This window comes from Numenius arquata, chromosome 6 (genome assembly GCF_964106895.1).
Source record: "Numenius arquata chromosome 6, bNumArq3.hap1.1, whole genome shotgun sequence".
Classification (NCBI taxonomy): Eukaryota; Metazoa; Chordata; class Aves; order Charadriiformes; family Scolopacidae; genus Numenius; species Numenius arquata.
The window spans coordinates 67,828,555-67,835,234 of record NC_133581.1 but is presented as its reverse complement, the minus strand read 5'-3'; positions in this window follow the sequence as shown (position 1 = coordinate 67,835,234).

The window sequence follows — 6,680 nt, the reverse complement described above, 5'->3', positions numbered from 1 at the left end:
CATCCTGGCTTGTATTAGAAATAGCGTGACCAGCAGAAGTAGGGAGGTGATTGTGCCCCTGTGCTCAGCACTGGTGAGGCCACACCTGGAGTATTGTGTCCAGTTTTGGGCACCTCAATCCAAGAGAGATATCGAGGTGCTGGAGCGGGCACAGAGGAGGGCAACGAAGCTGGTGAAGGGCCTGGAAAACAAATCCTATGAAGAGCGGTTGAAGGAGCTGGGCCTGTTTAGTTTGAGGAAGAGGAGGCTGAGGGGAGACCTCATCACTCTCTACAACTACTTGAAAGGACACTGTAGAGAGGTTGGTGCTGGTCTCTTGGCACAGGTAACTAATGACAGAACGAGAGGGAATGGCTTCAAGCTCCAACAGGGTAGGTTTAGACTGAACATTAGGAAAGAATTTTTCACAGAAAGAGTGGTCGGGCATTGGAACAGGCTGCCCAGGGAGGGGGTTGAGTCACCATCCCTGGGTGTGTTTAAGAGCCGTTTAGATGTGGTGTTGGGGGATATGGTGTAGGGGAGAACTTTGTAGAGTAGGGTAGATGGTTGGACTCGATGATCCCAAGGGTCTCTTCCAACCTGGACAATTCTATGATTCTATGATTCTATAAACCTCCCCTGGGGCAACTTGAGGCCGTTTTCTCTTGTCCCATCGCCTGTTTCTTGGGAGAAGAGACCGACCCCCCCTGGCTACACCCTCCTTTCAGGGAGTTGTAGAGAGGGAGAAGGTCTCCCCTCAGCCTCCTTTTCTCCAGGCTGAACACCCCCAGCTCCCTCAGCCGCCCCTCACAAGATGCTCCAGACCCCTCACCAGCTCTGTTGCCCTTCTCTGGACACGCTCCAGCCCCTCAATGTCTTTCCTGTCCTGGGGGACCCAAAACTGGACACAGCACTCGAGGTGGGGCTTCACCTGTGCCTCCTATTTTTCCCTTCTGTTCCTCACTCTCCCCCTGGAGAACCCCCCCGGGAGGTGGGGTGGCTGCCCCTCTGCCCTGGCCGGGATTTCCCCCTGTGTCAGTGCTGCCCACGCATCAACAGACCCCCACAAAAGGAAAACTGGGTCCCGCTCTCTCACCCGGACTGTGCTACAGGGACTGTTCACAGGTGCCATCATACGGATCAGCCCAGGAGTTTTGACCTGCTCCGTCTCTGACTTGGGCCGGTTCACCCCTCCTTAAGTGACCTGGTGGCCCCTGGCTCCCCCAGGACCACCATATCGATGCCAAAACTTAGTGTGGACGCCTGCTCGGCACAGCTCGCTGCAGCCCAGAACCCCCGGGCTCAAGCCATCCATCAGTTTCAGCCTCCCTGGCGCTTGGATTACAGGCACAAGCCGCCGTGCCCGGCTGATCTTTACAGGCTGTTGCAGATTCCTCCACATCCATCTTGTGCGGGCTCAGCCTGGCCACACAGCGGCAGTGGGGCACCGGGAGAGCATCCTTGGGCTGCTTGTATTTTACGTTTAAGAACAGGCGGATGGATAGACAGGGGAGACAGATTTTGGAGCACGAGGTGGTTTAAGCAGCTCAGAAAGCCCAGACTTCTCGTTTTGAGCCAGAAGAGACACATCGTGATGCTCTATTTTCATTTTAAGCCAAGTGAGGGGCAGCAGGGAGCTCTGTCTCCAGGAGAGCTCAGGACGCTTCATTTACTGAAGAGCAGAAAAGAGATGTCCCACTCCCCGCTTTGAAATACTCCTCCTAAGAATGGCTTCTTGATTCACCAGTGTTTTCCTCAGGGTGTAAAGCTCAGAGCTGGGGACACAAACGAGCAGCGGCAGTAAATACCCGACGGAGCAGACTAATGAGGCACTCCTGAGAGCCGGAGCCCCAGCTCGGGCTGCCGAAGCCGGCAGAGTTTGAGGGATAATTACTGACTCGCGGGCACGCAGGGTCTCTGAGCCAGAAACGCGACGGGAAAACTCTGCTGCCTGTGATTTCCCATTTCGGCCGATACCTCTCTTGGGATCCCAAAGGTCTGCCTGGGTCCTGCCCTGTGGCCTTTCACCGCTGCAAGAAGTCACACCACCAAAACATGAGCACAACCAGAGTGAGCCCGGCTGGGGCAGCATCTTCAGGTGTAACACCTGCAGGAGGTGCTTTTGCCTTTCCCCGGGATCACTTGAGCCTTTTGCGGTTGCTCCCTGGCACAGAGAGCTGATGATCACAGGGTTGCTGCGGGGGGGCAAAGATGCCAAAAGAGGCTGGGTCCCGCTCTCTCGCCCAGGCTGTGCTACAGGGACTGTTCACAGGCGCCATCCCGCTACTGACCAGCACGGGAGCTTTGACCTGCTCCGTCTCCGACCTGGGCCGGTTCACCCCTCCTTAAGCGACCTGGTAGCCCCCGGCTCCCCCAGGACCACCATATCGATGCCGGCCTTAGCGCGGACGCCCGCTCGGCACAGCTCGCTGCAGCCCAGAACCCCCGGGCTCAAGCCGTCCGCCAGCCTCAGCCTCCCCGGCGCTTGGATTACAGGCACAAGCCACCGTGCCCGGCTGGACGCAGCTCCCGCTGCCTCCGCTCTCCGCCGCTCGGGGACCAGCTCCTGCCTCCAGCCTTGCCGTGGCAGCCGGGAACTCAGGCAGCGGGGATGCGTTAATGCTCCAGCAACACAGGGGGGACACCGGGGAGAAAGAGCATCAAATGCAGGGAGACAAATCTAGCTCCTCGAGTGAAGATTCAACGCAACACCTTGCTGTAGAAAGGCCAAGTTAAGCTGTTGTAGGCCAAAAAATTGTTTGTGGTCCTGCTCTAGGATGTGCTTCATGACATGGTTTAGTGATGGTTTTTATCAGAGTTAGGTTGATGGTTGGACTAAATGATCTTAAAGGTCCCTTCCAACTTAGACAATTCTATGATTCTATGTGTCCGTGGAGAGCTCAGAAGAGAGTCTGGGGCAACATGTGAATACTTGCAGATGTAATGAAGTGTTTAAATTCTCAGAGAAGGATATAAAAGTAACAAAAATGCAATGCAAGGAATAAAATGCAGGAGCTTCTTGCCTTTACCCATTTGCTGCTGCAATAGACAGCTGTCTAAAAACACTTTCACAGAGCATTTGAGATCTTCACTGTGTGTTTTGCCTCTCTTGGAGACCTGTCCAAGAGACCTCCCCCAGACACCCCCTGAGAGTAACTCTGCAGCTGGCCGGGGCTGGGGATGCTGCAGGCCCCTCACCTCTCACTGGCTCCTTGGAGACCTGGGGCTGCGAGGAAAGCTTGGAGCCAAGGTGCTCAGATAGCCAAGGCAATCCAGAAGTGTAGGCTGCACTGCCCCTTTCCTAGCAGAGCAAGCCAAAGTTCACCCCAAACCATGCACTGCCATTGCCAAAATGGCTGGTTTGTGTTTTTTTCCCCCATCTCCAGATACACATTACTTCTTCAGACACGCTGAGTACTGGCCTGGAGGATCTGTGGTGGCTGCAAACATGCAAAGTAGGAGCAGGGGTCCTCAGATGGTCATGTCTATCCACGAAAGCCATGCAAAGCACCTCTAAAGGCAGTAACCATCCCTGACCTCATGCCAGCTGGGAGGAGAGTGGAACCAGTTGCTGAGATCAAGAGCAGCACCAGCCCAGCCAGAGCCTCCTCCTGATGCTGCCTCCACCTCCACAGACCCCCTCCAGGCTCTCCCCACCAATGATGCTGTGCACAGAGCAAGCCTCCAGCCAGCTCTGCCCTGACCAAAGGGCTAAAGACACCAAAGGATGATGTCTTTGCATTGCATTTCTTAGGTGCAGAGGTAAGGTGTACCTCCTGCCCGAGCACAGACGTGCCTCAGCTCCAGGCACGGCCATACCTCCTCCTCCTCAAGGCCCAGGTGCACCTCCTGCCCAAGGCCAGACCCACCGGCAGCCACTCAGGAGGTATCTCAGCATTTCTTCCAGACTGCCTGACCCAAGTTAGTAGAGCAAAGTCAAGGGCTAAAGTATACGCACAGCAATCCCGTCTGAGAAAAGGCAAACAAGATCTTCTCCAAGTGCTGCACGAGACTGAAGTCCTTAAGGGTGTCAGGGCTCCATGGGAGAGAGAGAGAGACATCTCATTCTGGGCTCCTATTATCTACTTAAGGAAGAGCTGCCAGTGACAGCTGGAGTTTTGGTTAAAGGTATTAGGATAATGGCTTCTGGGGTCATGGGCATGAGGAGATGCAGGCTTGACAGCCACAAACAGGGGAGAAAGCCAAGCCGTCTACTCAGAAATAACAGCGCAGAGCTGGGCATCCCACTCCCATCCCCTCCTCCCACCAGTAACATGGGGACTGTTTCTTCCTGCCACAGATACGCAAGTTTTTCATCAGATGAAAAAAAAAAAGTAGCAGGAGTGAATCAAGGGCGTGAAACGACCTGCTTTGCCTGAGAAAATCTGATGGGAACCATCTTGGCAGAGAGAGGAGAGACAAGGCACAGCCAGGACACAGATAGATCCTGAGAGCAATGGCAGCTCACTAGCACAGAGGTGTGCCCTGGTGTGGCTCCTGACCACCAAAGCAACACTTGAAATAAAAACCGAGGGCATTCAGAGCTGGGGAAACCTCAGCTCTGAGCTCAGGGGGAGCATCCGACAGCTGGTTGCTGCATCTCGCCCAGCAGGACCAGCTGCTCCGGGCTCCTGCTGAGCTCGGCTTTGTGTGAAGCCTTACGGGTAAGCTGGGCTCCAGCCGCCCGAAGAACCAGCTTTGGGGTCCCACTGAGCTCCAAACCTCCACCCCTCGCAATGCTCACACTGTGTCTGGAACCGGAGACCCTTTGAATGACAACTAAAACACAACTTACAGGAAAAAAGCCCTTGGGAACTGAACTGCCTGCCAAAACCCCTCTGTATTAGAGTGTGGATGCGGAACACAGCAGATTTCTGTTGGCCCGCAGCGCTGACTGCAAAGCATCCCCGCCCTGAGCTTCTCGGGCATCCCCGTATCACTGACATGATTTGCAAGACACCAGGATGGCTCAGAACATCTGGGCATCACCGGTGGCCTGGCTTGGGGTCCAAAAACTTCGGGGTGCAGGTCTCTGTGGGGTGAGCCAGCACATCCAGCTGAGTCCCGCAGGTCATTCATTGGTGTATCTCCTGCTTTGTTGATGCTGGGAAATACGGGGTGCGAAAATGGAAAAAATCAGAGAGGGAAGGAAAAGCCTCACAAATTACTTTTGTTAAGGCCTCATGATTCTTCAGGCTGATACTGTCATGGTGGTGATTCAGGATTTTGGCATATGGAAATTTAGTCCGGCAGCATCCCCCACCTACATTTCCTCTGTCTGGTCCTGAAAATAACCTGTGAAAGGAGAAGCCAGCTTGTTTGCCAGTAGTAACTGCAAAGGTATTCCGATGTACTCTGAGATACAAACCAAACCCAAACAGCCTGGAGGGCAAACTGTTTTTCCTGCTGGGAGGCCACTTTGGAAGAGCCCTTCCCAACTCCCACAGGCGGCTGGAGGAATTCCAGGGAGAGCGGGACGGGGCTTTCTCCTGAGGAGAAATGTGGGATTTCTAGCGATGCTTCAGGGTCCTCACCACACCGTTTCAGCACACACAGAGGCTAACAGAAATCTGCTGAAATCGGAATACTCTACAACACCCCCTTCCCACGTCCATTCCTTCCCTGACGCTGTTACGTTAACCTCATGGGAAGGTCCTGAGGACCTGTTTAATGCCACGCTGCGGGTGTTTGGAGACGTCAGGTTTAGTTTCCTGGCCAAGCCCGGCTGCGGTCGCGCAGACACAGACATCGCAGAATAGCAGGAAACAGGGCTGAGACGCCCCATGGCGGGGGGGACCATCTCCATCACTCCCCGCCTCCAGGCAGGAGCGACCACAGCTCATGGAAAAGTGCTTCGCCAACCTGACTTCACCCCAACTTGGCCCATTGTATCAGATATCTCGGCGATAAGAAACCTACGAGTGGAATGCAATTGTAATATCGAAGATACAGTTTGTTTTCACAAGAGAAGAATTTATCTAACATAGATGCTAAGCACAAAGCATTATTATCATTATTATATTCCTCTTTCCATCCTAGGAAAGCCACAAAGGTCTGTGAAGGATCACTGCGACAGAGTCTCTTCCCATCTCCCTCTGCCAAAAGAGGAGAGCAAAGTAAGCAAGATGAGCTAAACCATATGAAAAGAGGTATGGTCTGATAATCCAAACTGGTTGGGAAGGTAGTTATATTCAAATAGATAAAACCAACGGGGACTATCGATCCATTTCCTCGAGGTTTGCTTATTACGATGTGAAGGCTATTTTGTAAAGTTGAAGGTGTATCGTTTTTCCTCCCCACTTTATTGTCACGGCACTCGAATTGCTGGTGGAGGACAGAACATGCAAACACAGCCTTACAAAAGCGTGAAAATCAATAGATGCAAACCCTGGCACCTGCACCGCCCCCGAGTTCCTTACGGAGGAAGAAAAGACAAGGAGCAGGCTGCGGCCAGGCCCAGGTGAGTTATCTCAAGGTCCTACAGATATTTGCTATCTTTCCCCCCAGGCTTTAACCACTAATCACTTTATAACCGTAATTGCTTTTTACTCCCCGGGCTGTAAATCCACACTGCCACACAACAGGCTCTCCGTCCAGTGCCACGTTCTCAGCCAGTGCTTACTTTTAAAATATTTAACTTCTGCAGGCTACCCAGTAACTCACGGGGTGTTGCCAAGGTCCCGAGAAGGTTTTTAATTCTT